General features: G+C 48.6%; 1 protein-coding gene across 1 annotated transcript in view; it reads right to left on the bottom strand.

Annotated features, from left to right (window-relative positions):
- tet2 (tet methylcytosine dioxygenase 2) overlaps positions 1–3262 on the bottom strand; it is a 36809-nt gene extending 33547 nt beyond the window's left edge. Inside the window, exon 1 of the mRNA XM_018735890.2 lies at positions 2862–3262. The gene's annotated coding sequence lies outside the window, so the exon portion shown is untranslated. The remainder of the gene's footprint in view (positions 1–2861) is intronic.
- Positions 3263–17461: the final 14199 nt, after the last annotated feature.

The raw sequence follows: 17461 nt of genomic DNA, 5'->3' as shown, positions 1-17461 counted from the left end.
TCTCAGCAGTTCATGTCCATTGATACGCTTTTCCATGCGAGTCTTCGTGCTGTCGCTGAAATTCTCTGCCCACTGAAGGCCAAGCTATAGCAGATGTCACCTCTTTATGCAACTTTCTCACTTCTCAGCTTGTTTCTCGTCTACTGCCTGCCAGCTCGTAGTAACTGTCCAACATTCGCTCTCAGCAAAAAAAATGCGAGGTGTTGCTTGCAAAAACAGAAAGTGAATCTGCTACCCAAAACGAGCTCCAACTCATTCACATAGTAAACAGGAGGACAGAAACACCAGTGGCTGTGGCTCAACTCTTTCATACAGTGCAGGCATTCCACTCCTACATGTTTACATAACTCTCTGACACTGATAATACAGTCAGACTTCCTTGTGACCTAGATTTGCTTTAATATGTTCTTTCTTTCCAGGGAGATAATTCGGTACTGTTCATCGGTACATTAATGCGAAAAATAACACTGTGCATTAAATGCAACCTATTTTGATCTTCAAAAACAGTTTTTTGGGGGAACATTGCTGTTTTTTACAGTCAGTTATGTCCATATAGGTCATCTTAGCTAAATAAATGACTATCAGCAGACCTGCAGATGAAAAGCTCTTAGCACACTGATGCTGTAGCTCAATGCTTGACAAGCAATGTTTGACATCGGCCAAAGTCAGCGTTGATGTCCGGCCAGTGGTCACGCGTAGGATATAAAAACATAGATTCGTCAACGAAAATGTGTGTAAAACACAGGTTTCTTTTCACTGATTTTGAAGATGGACTTCTGAAATGCAATTTAAACTTAGCGTAGCAGCACCGATCCCTGCAGGACAAGGTGTTCTTTTGGCTTTAGACAAGGTTCTTACCTGCCACATGCAGGGAAGATAAATGACTAATCTACTTCATTGTTCCAACATTTACATTTTCACTACCTCCCTGCCTGAGACGTTTGTTTACAACACCCCATTAGAGACCACTTGTTGTATCCCTCACTTTGCATTTCACACAACCCCCTCCCCCAAGCCACTGGAGGTGAACAGGGCCCTGAATACACAATCTAAATACACAAAGTGTCCTATCATCAATGTTCCATCCCTTAATTCTAACGCTAATCCTAACGTCAGTGTCAGCTAATTTGGTGACACATAAAAATGTCGGTCCATTCGTCCTGCTAATTTGTCATCTGTTTTGCTGAAAGCAGAAGAGGTCTTCTCCTTCCAGGTGTTAAAAACTCCACTACTAAGCACATCGCTCCAGGCCGTATAGAAGAATCGGCCGTGCGTCGTTACGGACTCCTTTAATCTTGCGTTTTTCCTCGCCATTGTCTCTGAAGTGCACTGTGACTGGCAGCACTTTCACTTTGTGGGCCCTCACCGAAGGTCTGTAACATTTCCGCTTTGTTATGGAAATCGGACCCCGGGTCGATCGACTGCTCCAAGGGTCCGCACCGGTTCACGTTTAAAAATGCCATTCGCTTGCACTGACAGCAGGGTCATGTTCTACAACGAAACGTGCGACTCAAACGTCCAGTCTCTATTTTTCAGTCTCTTTGCCTTAAAAGTAGCGGCTAAGCAACTGAGTAATAGCTTTGTGTAAGCATTATTTTCCTTAAAGCAGGCCATTCATCATTTTTCTGGTTTTCCTCTTTACTGCTATGACTCAACAGTAAATGATTATTGTGGAGACAAAGAACTTGTTGCACCCATGATCACCACAGCAGATTAAGGATGTGGACTTTACACATGTGGTTCGCAGGGGCTCAGTCCCGTGATTTTCCTTCATCTATGCCTCTTTTTAAGAAGGAGCAGTAAATCATTGAGAAGCTGTTAAGAAATACTCTCCAGCCATGTGGAGAGGATCGCCATGCAGAAGAAATGTCTATGTGAGAAAGGAGACAAAGCAAGTTTTGGGGTGGTTTGAGAAACCTGCTCCAATTTCATCCTGTTCATGGAACACACGGGTTGAGTTTCATCTCCGTTTAAGCTTCTGACCTTGTGCTTCTCGACCATTTCAATTCTTGCCACCCCCTAGACACACACACACACAGACACACACATATGCAGACACCTTTCTGGACTGTCCTTGCTTTGTATCTACTTGTCAATCCACCGGTGAATGCACTGGGAAGGGGTTTGATGTTGTGGAGTTTCTGTGCACTCCGCACACACACACACACACACACACACACACACACACGATGCAACGCAGCTCCTCGGACAGCAAACGTGCCTCCCTGGGGCTGACTGGATGAGCTTCGGGAGTTCTCAACTTCTCCGCATCCTATCATCTGCCCAACCGCACTGAAAACAAACCGAATCATCAGAGCGCGTATTCGCTGAAAAAATCGGGAGGTTACAGACGTGGGCTTTCTTACGATTTTTTTTTTTTCCCCAAAATTAAAAAAAAAAAAGAAAGAAAAACACACCTTGCGAGGTCCTACAACCGTGACACATTCCAGCACGTAACGGAAGCGCGCGATCCAGACGGGTCCTTGAAACGCCGGCGAGGTGTCCGCCTGTAAAGTGCTCCCTCACCGCGTTAGCAGCATTCGCTAACACCTTAAGAAAAGTGCTCTGCGGTCCTCTACGCGTCACCTTTCCCCGAAACGTCTGCTGAAAACGCTCGAAGGACGAGCGGCGCGAAGCGTTCCAAGAGCCGCGAGACTCGTTTTATTTTCAGACTAAAAAAAGAGAAGAAAAACGTCAGCCATGTTGGCGAAGCTTTATCTAATTCCTCCCTCCTTATTACGCTCTCGCTGTTAGTGGGCACATACAAACAGCATTTGCTGCCTTCCTGAAACACAAGAAACAAACAAGAGAGTAAGGATAAGGTCTGCCACCAGGAACAGGCGCGAAGAGAAAGCTCTTACCTCTTGATGCCTCCTTCCAGAATAACAGCAAACTGTCTGTGTTTCCTCTTTAACAAATCCTACAGGGCAGCCATCTTGCTTCCTTCTCTTCTTCTATGAAGCACGCTCTCCTCCGCATCAATATTCATGGGGCGGTCTGACGTCTGCTCTCATCACCGGCGCGGGACGCGCGGCGTCGCCGTGGGCCTCTCCGGGCTACATGTGCGGCGGGCGGCCGCGAGCCGCGGGGGCGAGGATTCGGGCGTGACGCGGGAGGCCTCTTCGCCTGCGAGTCCAACTAGTAGCAAAATCACTTTTCTGCCGGAGTCCTTCCCGACAAAGGGCCTGCGTTCCTTCCACCGCTAACCCTAACCCCCAGCACGCGCGCGCGCGCACACACACACACACACACACGCGCGCGCGCACACACATACGCACGCACACACGCGCTCGCTCGCTCCCTCCCGCCTCCACCGCCCCTCAGCAGCTCCCCCCCGACAGCATTTTTTTCAGCTGCGCACAATAGTGAACATTCTGGCGGCTGCCCCGAAGCGCTGGGCTGGATTATACGGGATTTGGCTCTGCGCCTCTACCCAGGGCCCGCCCTGCTGCCCTGTCGCCCCGCCGCCCTGCCGCCCTGAGCTCTCGGTGCAGGAAGCCTCGCTTATCGTCCTGACCAGGCATCCACCCCGATCGCAGTCAGGCAGGAAGTACAGAGACTCGAGAGCGGGATCGGCAACGGCTTGGCCGCTTCGGCGGGGTTTGGGGTCGTTGATGTTGCTCTTTCTCTTTTCTGTTCTTTTCCCAACTCAGCTTCCTTGAGCTCCCCTTCTCACGTTCACGTGCCGGCCGGTGGCTCGCTTCTACTCTAAAGGGGTGGCACTCCCCCCAAAATATGATTGGCCCGCCCAGTGCCTCTCCAATGCCATTGGTCTAGAGCACTGCCAATCTGACAATGGCCAACGCCATTGGATCAGAGCGCTGTCAATCGCTGCTTGATTTGCAATGCGGAATCACAACACCAAACAGGAGGAGAGACACGACTTTATTTAATAGAACAAAACTGTGTTGTCCTATCCATGCAAAACAGTTATTTGATACAAAACGATATTCAGGCTCTTGGGCAGACCACTTTTCACGGAATACCACCCATATTAGGGCACAGGGCAGTGCACAAGAGCCTGAAAACGGTGCCCACTGTTTTCTAACCCAATTTTCAACGCTGTATTTATTCCTGATAGAATTTTCTGATTTCCCATGGGTACCCCCACGCCACCTCAAAAATCCCGGAATCTGCCATAAAGCGACACCTAAGCCTTGAAACCCTGAGTGGAGCCGGCGTATTTCCCTCTCTGAGCGCCAGCCAAGGCCCACCTCCTGTTTACACCGGCCACGTGGACCAAAGGCGGGTTGTCAGGGTGGGGGCGGGGCAACTGGGCCGCTGGGGGGGGTAGCTGCAGAAAACACATTCAGCACCGTGAAGTGTTTGAGGCGACAGAAAAGCTGTAAGATTTATCCCACATCTCTCAGACGCCAGCGTCAAACCTGCACAGATTGAGGACCCGAAACTAAAAACGAGACATCGTTTGCGTTTTTCTTCCCCACGGACGTCTCGCACCCTCCCCTGCGTACCATAGCGCCACATGACATTTAGCACAAAGCCGTGGACTTGCTTTCGCTTCCAGCGACATTGAACTCCTCCACATTTACAAAGTGAATAAACTAAACGACTGGAGTGAAATGCACAGATCACAGCACCCGTCCGACGTGTCCAGTTATAAATCTGTGCATTTCACTCCAGTCATTTAGTTTATTCACTTCGTATGCCGCAAGTCGTCTGTTGACAGAGAACAGGAAACACGGAAGCGAAAAGCTTAGAGACATGTGTCAGTTGCGCTTGGCTCCGTTTCCGTATTTTGGACGGCAGCAATGTGGTGACCGTTCCTATGGCCGATTTACACACGCCAACCGAAGAAAAGGCCTCGTAGGTCTTGAACCGTTTAAAGATACGAAAAGGAAAAAAAAATGCAAAGCTACCGTTTCAACGAGCGCGATGCTATTGTTTGGTCGGCTGGAGGACAGGCCAAAGATCAGAATTCCTCTCAAATCAGACAAAGCATCAAAGAGGAAAGATCCGAAAGAAGGGCGCGAAAAGGACAGGCCTCTCTGGAGTCAAATTCTATCGTGTTGAGTATTCCAAAGTCACCTCCTGAAAGAAGAGTCCTGTGTATTAATTTGATATTCCGAGTAACCATGCTAAATAATGATCGTCACGATAACATTAATCAGGGCACCCGACGAGAGACTGCGATCGGAACCTTAAACCAGCCACCACTACTCTGTTTTCAGAAAAATAATCAAGATGTCTTGACATGAACGTGTTTGGCATGGTGACATAGCGAGTAGCGCTGCTGTCTCATAGTGCCTGGGTGGTGTGAGAGGATGTGGGTTCAGTCCCTGCTCAGCTGGTGTGGAGTTTGCATGTTTTCCCAGTGTCTGGGTGCTCTGGTTTCCTCCCACAGTCCAAAGACATGCTGTTCAGGTTTACCCATAGTGTGTGAATGATAGAGAGTGTGTGTGTTCCACTGATGTATGGATGAGTGACCCAGCGTAAGTAGTGTATCTAGCAGTGTAAGTCACCGCGGTGAATAAGGTGTGTGGGCTGGTAACACTACATAGAGTTCATTGGAAGTCGCTTTGGAGAAAAGTGTCTGATAGATAAATATAACCCAAAGTAAATGGCTCTTTAGAGAATGAAAGCTGCAACTTCTGGATTTTACACTTTAAATATCTCTTTTTGTGCCCAGAGCTTATTTAACAAATGATTCTTGTTTGAAATTAATATGCTTTTGGATTCAATCTGTTTGCAAAGGAGACCCCCACCCAGTTCTCATCGGCCCCCTCTTGTCAGCATTCGCTTCTATTGACTTAGTAATTTCAGGTTTGGGCAGGAAAAAAAGGTTTGCTTTTACTCTGCGGCGTGTGTGTGTGCGCGCGCGCGCGTGTGACTGAGTGAGACGAAGGAGTCGAGCTGACCTTCGACCCATTTCAAAGCCCCCCGGAGCAGGCGGACTTTGGCTGCATTTGTCGTCACGCTCGCCCTCACCCCACCAGCGTGGACCCTGCCCCCACCCGGCGCTCTTTTCCTTTTGAAAATATGGTGCAGCTTTGGAATAATCTCATCAAAGCCTCACTGCCACAGTCCCCCATGCCAGCTACCGATTCAAAGTGAACATATTCCTCTCTGCCGCACCGTTTCGTTTGGTCAAAATGTCGAAAACAGTCGGCAGCCTGTTCGTGAGCTTTAACTTCACTTTTATTTATGCTTCGCTCAGTCTCAGTAAAGTCACATGCTAGAATAAATTGCTGGATACTTTATAGACGTGGATGTATTTTGTAAAATATTTTAGCTAAGCATGCCTGGCAATATACTGGAATTTAATCCAGGGTGAAGAATGCTTTGGAGCAGCAGTTTATAAAACTGGAAAGAAAAAAAATTCAAAAAATTTTACGTGCGGGGGAGTATAACTAATATATGAATTAATTATTATATATATACACACACACACACACTGTCTGAACCGCTTGGCCCATACAGGGTCACAGGGAACCAGAGCCTAACCCAGCAACACAGGGCATAAGGCTGGAGGGGGAGGGGACACACCCAGGACGAGACACCAGTCCATCGCAAGGCACCTCAAGCGGGATTCGAACCCCAGACCCACCGGAGAGCAGGACCTGGTCCGACCCGGTCCAACCCACTGCACCACCGTGCTCCCCCATTGTAATATATATTGACTATATATATATATATATAGTCAATAATACACATTTTACCACGTGGCAAAAACCCATCAGTCTACCAGGTTTTGTGATTTATTTTAATTCATTCATTTAGCTGATTCTCTTTTCCAAAGTGACTTACACTGTTAATGTACCTGCAATAACGTACCCATTTGTACAACAGGGTAACTTTACTGGAGTAATTTAGGGTAAGTACCTTCTTGAAGAGTACTAGAGGTGGGATTCACACCGAGAACCTTCGGGTCCAAAGGTAAAAGCGTTAAGCAGCACGCTACCAGGTGCCCCCTGATGTCTTGTTCAGTTTTGAGTTGAATATTGTGCTGAATTTTGTCAGCTGAGGAATTCCCATCATGCCTCCCATCGCTGCATGCGACCCGATGCCGTTTCGGGATGCGGCAGCCGGCGAGGATCCGAGGAGCGCGTGCGAGCTGGAGGTTGTGCGTCACTCTCATGGAGAAACTACCTTCCCACACCCACGTGTGTCACTTTCCAAAGTGATGTGATCCCCACCTCCCACTAACTGTTACTTAAATCACCCCCCCCCCCCGCCACCCCCCAGTTGTTGTATCACCGGTCTGCAGCGGTTGGTTCAGTTCAGATTATCTGCTCGCACCACTGATACAGACAAAGTCTGCTTTGCAGATAGGACAATGTGTTGGGGGGGGGTGGGGAGATAGCGCCCATTCAACAGTTTCAAGTCCACTGTCCTTCCTTCATTCTTTGCCTTCTAATCTCATTTACTCCACATTTTATTGGCAGGTGATGGCGCGCTGTAAAAAACACAAGGCGATGTACAAGATATCGCAACAAAACGAATTTAATGCTGCCAGACTGCTATCAGATTGCTGTCTTTGTGAAATGTCATTAACGGGTTCCGTTATTTATTTCGATTACATATTTAGTGGGCTACTAGAAACAAGACTTTTGTACCTTACCAAGAAGTCCCTGGACATGTGTGATTTAATTCTGTCATTTATGTGGAAAATGCAAGGAAGAAACGTCTTTTTTGGCGGAAGTCTATTAAGCAAGCTGAGTCCTTAACCTCACGATGATCAATCAAAACACCTCTGCGGCCTCCACCCTTCAGGGTCTTTATCCACTCCGAAGGCCGTTTACATTCCTCTGCTGGCTCTTTAGCTTTTGAACCCGCGACCTCCAAACTGGATAGTCTCCTTGGCCACCAGGCCAACGGCCATCGATCCTACGAACCGAAAATGGAGGGAAACCAGAGCAGTGAGCGACGGCACCTCGTGCTTGCGGTTCTGTTCTGTGCTGCTGGGCGTCATCGGCAATGGACCAAACCTGGTGGTTACGACCCTTCTGGCACGTGTCCCTCGACCGAGCCCCTGCCCTCTTCCCAAGGTGAAAGTTGCGCGCCCCAAGTGTGAGGAGAGGGACCCGACGGGGACACGCTTGGGTATTATGACGAGCCACAGAGACGGGGTTAACCGTAACATTGCCAGACCTCGGCGGCCCATCTGTCCCAAAAAGTGACTTCAGGGCACCGAAAGAGACCGACAGTGGCTCTGTGTTTGGTAGACATCCACGGTACCTCTGATTACCACGCACACACAATCACATACCCAATACTGTGGTGAAAATGGTCCCTGTACGTTGCATTCGTTTGTTTTTTATTTGAAATCGAAAAACAAAATGCAAATTATGATGCCTTCAATTGTTTTTTTTTTTTTTCATTTTTTGATTTGTATTGAAAGCATAAAAATGAGAAAAACAGCTTTTTAATGTTTCTGAGCACACACACAAAAAAAAGGAAAGGACCTGTTTATTAATTTTCTCTTTTTGTTTAGTCATACAAAGCGTAGAAATCAAAATCTCACAATACCGAATATGATGAACGGCGTAAAGTGCGCAATATTTCCAGTCTAACAAGTAACTCACCACAGAACAGGTGGCAGGGTGGCACAGCGAGTAGCTCTTCTGTCTCACAGCATCTCCGTGGTGCGAGAGGACGTGGGTTTGCTCCACACTCAGTCTGTGTGGAGTTGGAGTTTTCTCCTTGTGTCTGCATGGGTTTCCTCTGGGTGCTCTGGTTTCCTCCCACACTCCAAAGACATGCCGTTCAGGTTCCCCCCTAGTGTGTGAGTGACAGAGAGAGTGTGTGTGTTTCACTGATGTATGGATGAGTGACCCAGTGTAAGTAGTGTATCTAGCAGTGTAAGTCACCACGGTGAATAAGGTGTGTGGGCTCATAACACTACATAGAGTCCATTGGAAGTCGCTTCGGAGAAAAGTGTCTGCTAAGTGAATAATGTAAAAAATAAGACTGCAAAACTAGAAATGAGGCATATTTCACATGCTGAGCAAAACATGGTATTTAAACATAGTTAATTCATTATTTGTTTTTTATTTTTAAAACACAAAACGAATGAAGGCATCATAATTCGCGTTTTGCTTTTCAATTTCGAATCAAAAAACGAAGGAACGCAACGCACACGGACCGAAACCGCAGCATTTGCTATTATATTTCGAATGAGTTTTCGTTCGCAGGTGTAAACTATAGATATTGATTTTCGTTTGCATGTTGGATGAAGACATTTTGGGCTCCTTGGACATATCGTTAATTTGCTTTCTGTCTCCCTGCCTCTGCGTGCCGCTGATTTACTGGGAGGAAGGACCACGGTATAAGTGAAATTCCCAGTAAAAAGAGGAAAACGAGTCACTCAGCTAGAGCGATGAAGCAAGTGAAGCTCAGCAAGACCATTCGACGGGCCAGCCCAGCTGACTGTGGGTCCAGCGGCCGATCTGCCGTTGACCCAACTTTGTAGGTGTGCCCCCCCATTGCCCCCATCAAGGCCATCTTGGCTAATGAGCTGCTGCATCCCCCAGCCCCCCCCCCCTTTGTTTATCTTAAACAGCAATATAAAGACCCCTGCCTCTGTTTGTGTTGCTTCTCCTAATTGCTTGTTTCAAAGCAGGGGGTTCCTGGAGCCCCGGGACACTGCGTGTGGTTGGAAGCGGGATCTGCGGGGTAGTTTTCAGGCATGGGGCCGGAAGTGTTTTATCCTCCAGAGATGCAGTGAAAAAAAAGGATTTTGAATATATTTCTAGTATGTATATAAAATTACCCAAGCCCCACCCCAAACCTTGGTATTATTTAAAAGTAAGTACACATTTGTATATTCATATACGTATATATGAATATGAATGTATGAATACTGAACATATATGAATATCTATCACATTTACATTTATTCATTTAGCAGAGGGTTTTCTCCAAAGCGACGTACATTTCATACAAATGAGGAGTGTATGAATGTTGTCTGTAAATGCACATATAAATGTATATATACTTTTAAATGATAAAAAGGTTTGGGGTGGGGCTTGGGCAATTTTGTATAAATATATATACACACACAATGTATGGCTGTATTATATATATACAGTATGTATATTTCACATTTTCAGAACCGCTTATCCCATACGGGGTCACGGGGAACCAGAGCCTACCTGGTAACACAGGGCGTGAGGCCGGAGGGGAGGGGACATACCCAGGACGGGACGCCAGTCCGTCGCAAGGCACCCCAAGCGAGACTTGAACCCCAGACCCACCGGAAAGCAGGACCGCAGTCCAACCCACTGCGCCACCGCAGCCCCCAGTATGTATATATATACTGTATATGTATATGTATATTTACATTGTACATATATGTATATATATCCATACCCATATATATATCCATATATATATGTATACAGTATATCCATCTATTGTCAACAACCACTCGTCCTGAGTGAGGTCGCGGCGAGTCGGAGCCTAACCTGGCAACACAGGGCGCAAGGCCGAAGGGGGAGGGGACGCGCTCAGGACGGGACGCCGGTCCATCGCAAAGCACGCCAAGCAGGGCTCGAACCCCACACCCGCCACACAGCAGGCACCGTACACTGTATATAAATACATATTTTCAGCAATATGCATTAGGATTTAGAATTGCATCACGGGAAGTTCGGGAAATGCACTCGAAAACTTATGTCCTCCGGAGTGGACAAAAATGAACGGCTGAGTCTCAGGAGGTTATCGGTTCAGCGTCACGGTAAAGCGCTAATTGCCATAGAGTCCTGCACTTGTGTTCGGACCCGTGTGTGTCCCGCACAAAACGGTTCTCACCCTTTCCCGCCGATCGTTCTCCGCAGGTGATGGGATGAGACGAGGCCGCTACGAGAAGCGCGTTCCCGCGGCGGCCCACCGCTTCCCGTGGGTGGTGGTGGTGGTGGCGGGGGGGGTCTCCACTGATGAAGGCAGCCCACATGCCGGCCCTCCCTGCAGCCGAGCGGCCGCTCAGAACAGTCACTCTTCTAATCAATGTTCCGTGGAGCCGGAAAAGACGCGTGAGCCGGAAGGGTATAAAAACACCATTTTCAAGGCCAAATAACGTCCGCACTAATGACCGTGTTACAACTTGTTACTCTGGGAGCTGTTTATTTCTCCCCGTTCATTTGAAGAATGCCGAGGAATGACGAAACCGAGGGACACTATTTGGCGGCGACGCTCGGAGGCAGGACGCCGGGGCGCTGTGTGGGCACCGCTCTCCCGGCGTTCATTACTTCCTGGCCCGTTACAGGAGCCCGGCTCGGATGAAAGAGCCGCGCGGGGCCCGGCCGTCCGGAGGCGGTTCGAAAGAAGACCCCCCGCTGTGACGCATCAATATTTCACGCTGCTGATTAAATGGGAAATTTTCTCATCTGTGATGCGAAGCTTTCGTCTCCCTCTCCGGAATAATCCTGGGAAAAGGCTGGAAAATGCGGGAGAGTATCACCAAACTAACAGCTGGCTTGAAGGACACGTTCACGCCAAACCATCTACGGAAACCCTCCGGACGTGATGGAAGTCGCGAAACCGGAAAAATTTCTAATTCTCCTCGTGCCGCGGAATTCCTTCGTGGAGTCCGATGCATCGGAACTACGCGTTTAAAGAACGAAGCAGAAGATGCGCTTGAAACGGACGCTTCGGGTCCAGCGGGTGGAGCAGCGGTTAGGGTTACTGCCTCGTGACTGAAGGCCCCGGGTTCAAATTTCTACCGCTGCAGTACCCTTCATGAAGGTAAGTAGCCTGGACTGATAGAGCAAAAAAAAATGATACAGTACCCATGGGAAAATCATTGTAAAAGTGTTCATCTATTATTATTGTTGTTCTTGTTGTTTAAATAGTCAATCATTATTAATAATTAATTACTAATTATAATAATTGGTTGTTATTAATTGTCATTAACATAAAATCGATGATGATGATGATGATGATGATTAAATTATTATTATTGTTGTTGTTGTTGTTTCTATTATTATTATGAATTAGATATTCAGTTAGTGTAGATCATATTTATTTGGTTTTGTTGAGCTGGAAAAACACAACTTTTTTTTAAAAGACTGATCAGATGACACATTCGGTACTGGTAAAAATAAAAAATGGATACAGTATGTAACAGGAAGCTGGAAAGCTGCTATCAGGGAGCCCTGATTCACAGATACTGGTTGTTTGCATAGCAAATCTGACCCATTTACATGAAACCTAAAACAAGTGATGTAAATTACCCCACAAGGGTACAGCAGCAGGACCAGTTCCATTGCCATCATTCCATCGGATTCTCTGTGGGCGATGGGATCGTGTTCCAGACAGGTCAGCACAACGGACTCAAAAAAACACACAAAAACCGGGGCGGCACGGTGGTTGGAGTCGCTGTGCAACGAAACAACCTGCGTTCAAATCCCCATCCTGCTGTGGTACCCTTGATGAGTGAATTTACCCTGAATGAACATAAGAAATGAGTAAAAAATAGTAACTTAGCGTACAAACCAGATATTGTATTGGCAAAGGCATTGTGTAATCAATAAATAATGACGATAATAACAAGGCTGTTTCTTACCTCAATGGGGGCGGCTGCCTTTGGCTCGGAAGGTTGCCGGTTCAGTCCCCGCCTCCGGCTGTAGTGCCCTTGGGTAAGGTGCTTGTCTTGGACTTGCTCCGGTGCCTTTCACCTGGCTATGTGCCTGAGTGACTAGTTGTGGCCCTGCGATGGACTGGTGTCCCATCCAGGCTGTTGCTCCCTCAACCCTTCAGCATTGCGCCCAATGTCTCTGGGATAGGCTCCGGCTCACCGCGACCCCAAGCTGCGGTCCTTGTCTACCGCATGGCTGAGCTGAGATGTAGCTCCTCAAGCGAAGCGTGATGGTACGCTTCCCGATTTCTAGAGCCAAATTTTTCGCCGACCTCCCGTTGGACTGTGACTCAATCTGTATCCAGGCTCTTCTTGAATAAAATATGAGTCACCGGCACGTCTTTACGGGCGCCACGGCAGGTCCCTCTGCGCTCGCCCTTGTTGTCTCGGTCAAGCTGACCTGTTGTGTCCTGTTGCGGCGCTCAGTCTCCGAGAAACATACGGTTAAGGAGGCTCCTCCTCCTTCGTTCCCACGGCCGGTCCACGCCGCGGTCCAGGTGTTGCCCATATGTCCATCACGGACACCCTCGCTTCTTCACCCCTTCTTCTCTACATGCTGGTGACCTACAGGGTTTGGAGTCAAGGTGATATTAAGTAGTTAAACAAAAAGGAGGCGGCTACTAGTGTCGCGGTAGAGCTGCTGCTTTTGGGCACGAAGGTCAGAGGTTCAACTCGCACCTCCAGCTATAGTACCCTTGAGCAGGGTTCTTGCCCTAAATTGTTCCAGTAAATATTACCCAGCACAACGGTAAGTTGCTTTGGAGGAAAGTGTTAGCTAAATGAATAAAAGTAATTTATTACCGTTGGCACTTTCTCAGCGGCGTCTCTGAAGTATTGATTTATCGCTGAAAGCCCAACAGAAGCCATAGCGAATGCAACGGCGTTCTGTGTTCCTTCGAATGGCCTTCTCCTGCGGTCCGTGCCACGAGCCTCCGTCGGCACCGCTTACCTGACGTACTGGGACACGCACTAGTCCCGAGTCTCGGGTACACTCGCCCAGCACCGGCTCCGCTCTATATGCCATCCTCCTGTCACAGGCGCTCAACTACCGTGTCTCACGGTGCTTTGCTTCCAGGGTCTCCAGACTGCAAACGTGGCAATGTGGTGGCGATGGTCACTCATCGAAGGCACCCAGTGCTCTCAGCTACATTCTTCCAGTGAGCAAACACTCTATTATGTGAGTGCACACAAGACTGGCACCCAGTAACACACCCTAGGAAACAGTCCCCACTGAAGTCAGCTGAGAACATCTGCACATTTTGCATTTATTTATTTAGCAGATGCTTTTTCTCCAAAGCAACTTTCACTGAACTCTATGCAGTGTTACCAGCCCACACACCTTATTCAACGTGGTAACTTACACTGCTAGATACACTACTTACACTGGGTCACTCACCCATACATCAGTGGAACACACTCTCCCTGTCACTCACACACTGTGGGGGAACCTTAACAGCATGTCTTTGGACTGTGGGAGGAAACCAGAGCACACAGAGGAAATCCATGGGGAGAACATGCAAACTCCACACAGACTGAGCAGGGATCGAACCCATGTTCTCTCGCACCAACCAGGCGCTGTGAGACAGCAGCGCTACTCGCTGTGCCACTATGCCTTCAGCACATGTCTAGAACATCTACAGATCATTTGGAGGACATCAACGCACTTTCCTTTAGCGTTGTGGAAGCCAAGTCTTCTCCTTTGGTCAAAGTTGAACTCGAACATAGGGGTCAGCAGAGGGAAAGAGGGAGGGACCTGTCACAGCGGCAGCACTTTGGCTGGAGAAGAAGAGACGAAGTCCACCGTCCTGGGAAACACTGCCTCGTGTGGCCGGAGATAGAAACTGCATCGGGTCCTGAAGGTGAGACACACAATCGGTTAGACGTACAAAGAAACAGCGAAAGGGCAACGCACACACAAAGGCACCCTTCAATGTAATTGTATTACATGTAGCTCATTTTTGAAAACGATTTTTAAAGGTGCTTGAAGAGCCTCATCCGGCTGTAAATGCCCTACTCTGACAGGGAGCGTCAGCTACATTAACGCGGCGCCTTCGCGTGGAGCTTCTCCCTAAATGAATGCGCCGTTAATGCGCCGGGCTTGCCCCCCCGCCCCCCCACGAATGAACGCAGGGGTCTCATTAGAGGCATAATTGGCGTGGTGCTCGGGAGAGGAGCCTTGTGGCTGTGTGGAGGGAAGGGAGGCACCAAAGAGCTGCATCGCCCAAACGCCCCCTCCCAGACACCGGACAACACCGAAAAATTATGACAACCCAACTATGACAGAGGGGTGTACAGTAAATGTAGCGCTGCGTCATCTTCCAGTTTAAATTTTGTTGCTGAGTAAGAAGATTTTAGTTCTTCAGTGATGGAGCTCTCAATTAAATTTTAATTATATCTTTTCTGAAAGCAGCGGGGTGGTAATTGGATGTGGAATGTGTGTTCGCCTCCCATTAAAAGAGAGTGCTCTCGGTGCCTGTCACTGTTCTCTTCCTTCTTTATTATTATTATTATTATTATTAAATTATATAATAATAATAATAATAATAATAATAAGAAGAAGAAGAAGAAGAAGAAGAATTGTAAGTAAATAGTTTAAAGTAATAGCTTAACATTGTAAGCCACTTTGGACTAAAGAAGACAGCTAAATAAATGCATATACTGAAGGTGTTTTTTTAAATCCTTTGTTATTTAATTTTGGAACCATGTTTTTTCCCAAGATGTTTGTTCTAAGAGTGTATGGTGCACAGTACATCTGCTCTCAGTCGGGTACCGTAGTGCCCTTTGCAGTATTTTTCCCTAACTGTGTCCAGCGCCTTGAGGATTGTCCTCCCGAAGGCACGGATCCGGGTTCCAGCAGCAGAGGGTGCTCTTACCAACACATGAAATTTGGCTCTCCGTCGATGTGATTTAAAGGGCCTTTATAGGTCCTCGTTGTGCGCATCCAGAATGATGTGGGGAAAAAATAACCGGTCCTGAAATATCTGTGATATATCATGGCAAATCGAGGAAACTACCCATAAAAAATAACCGTGAAGGTTCTTGCGCAGATAGGATGCGCTTACGCCTGTATTTCCGAAAAATGTCCGGCGTTTCCGGCAGCTCGGAAAATCGTTTTTGCTGAGAAAGCTCATTATGCCGAAGCACGCCAGTTACGAGAGCTTATCTCACGGCTGTGAATGTAAACGCTGTCTGGGGGGGACAGTCGTGCTTTCCTGAGGGGGGTCAACAGCTACTGGGCACCAGCGATGGCAGAGCATCCGGTGAGGTGATGAGACGGGGGGGGGGGGGCGCTGGGGCCCTGACTCCCGTGGTCCAGGTCCCCTGACCCCTCCGTTCGCTGACCACTTGGCACGCAGCTGTGAAAAAGGCCATCTCTCGACCCCGTCCCGCGAAGGTGAGCCCCGGCGCAAGCCGTGCTGCTGCTGCTGCTTTTATGAGCGTGAGTGCGCACAACACAGTGCTCTTTATGCCGTAAATCTGAGCCACGCTCGAGCTCGCTGGCACGAATCCAGGCCCGGGTTCAAAGGGTCTGGGTTTTTATTAATTTATTTTGAAGGGAAAGGCCTGGACCCTTGTGGGCATCCACTCTGTTTGGTATCCAAGTCCTTGTTATTGGCATCTTCTGGGGAGAATCGAAACTGCAGGGCACCGTCTTCGCCACGGCACCGTGGCCATTCGGAGCAGCCAAGCAACGGTCGTCAAATCAATTTCAAACATTTTTAAACAACAATGTGTTGCACCGGGATACAATCAAAAGAGGGAATTAATATGGAAGGAATTTTGTGAGCAAATGACAGGAACGGATGGAACGACAGGAGTCCCTCTTAAAAGTGCAGTTCAAACAAGTTCCGTCCATCCCTCCATCGGTCCATGACCAATAACTCAATAACTGCATGGTCACGGTGGTCCAGAGTCTATCCTGGAGCACAGGGTGTGAGGCCGGGTAAACCCTGGGACAGGATTCCAATGCGTCATCACACACGTCACGCAAGAGCAATGCAGAGTCACCAATCCGAAAACGTGTTTGGACTGTGTCAGGAAACCAGAGCACTCTGAGGAAGCCCTGGCGAACGTGGGGCGCGCATGCAAACGCAGCACCGGTTCAAACCCACGTCCGAACACACGGCTCCGGAAGCACCGGTGCTGCTCGCTTTGCACAGCTCAGCTGAAACAAAACGAAGCGCACGGGGTGTGACCACGGTGAATTAGACCCCAGGTGACACAGCCACTGAGGAGCCTATTTACCGCGTCTGCACTCATACGGTAAACTGCATCCCAGTTATTACTCACCATCGCCATTATTACATTGATTTCTCTTTGCTTTCACACAGGTATCGGACGCAAAGGTTTCCGCTCGCGGAGCGTGTCAGCGTGCAGACGGACGCGCGGGCAGCTTGTGGACGTTGCCCCGTCATACTTTGGGGTTTTTTCCCACAGTTCCTGCGCCAGCCAGAATCGCCTCCTTCCTCCCTGGTCACTTCAAAGGCTGGAGAGACACCGCAAGGCTCTCAAAGTCCCGGCGCAAGCCGGACGGCCTCTCACATTTAATCACCGCTTCGCCCCGCATCCCTCGAGTGGGCGTCCTGACGGGTCGCGCTCCCAGCGTCGATGGCATTGTCACGCGTTACAAGGTTTGACGCCGCCGTGGCCCTGAGGGGACCCGCTCAGCTTGCGCTCAACACAACGTGTGGAGTCGAGACGACTGGAAACGGTCGCCAACAAGATGAAGGAACAAAACAGACACGGGGGGCGGTCGGTAGCGTAGTGCTTGGAACTGCTGCCTTCGGACTCAAAGGCTGTAGGTTCGGATCCCACCTCTGGCTGTAGTACCATTGAACAAGGTACTTACCCTAAATTGCTCCAGTA

The sequence above is a fragment of the Scleropages formosus genome, chromosome 16, assembly GCF_900964775.1.
Source record: "Scleropages formosus chromosome 16, fSclFor1.1, whole genome shotgun sequence".
NCBI classification, from domain to species: domain Eukaryota; kingdom Metazoa; phylum Chordata; class Actinopteri; order Osteoglossiformes; family Osteoglossidae; genus Scleropages; species Scleropages formosus.
The sequence above is the reverse complement of the archived record's forward strand: the minus strand, read 5'-3'. Positions and strand labels throughout refer to the sequence as shown.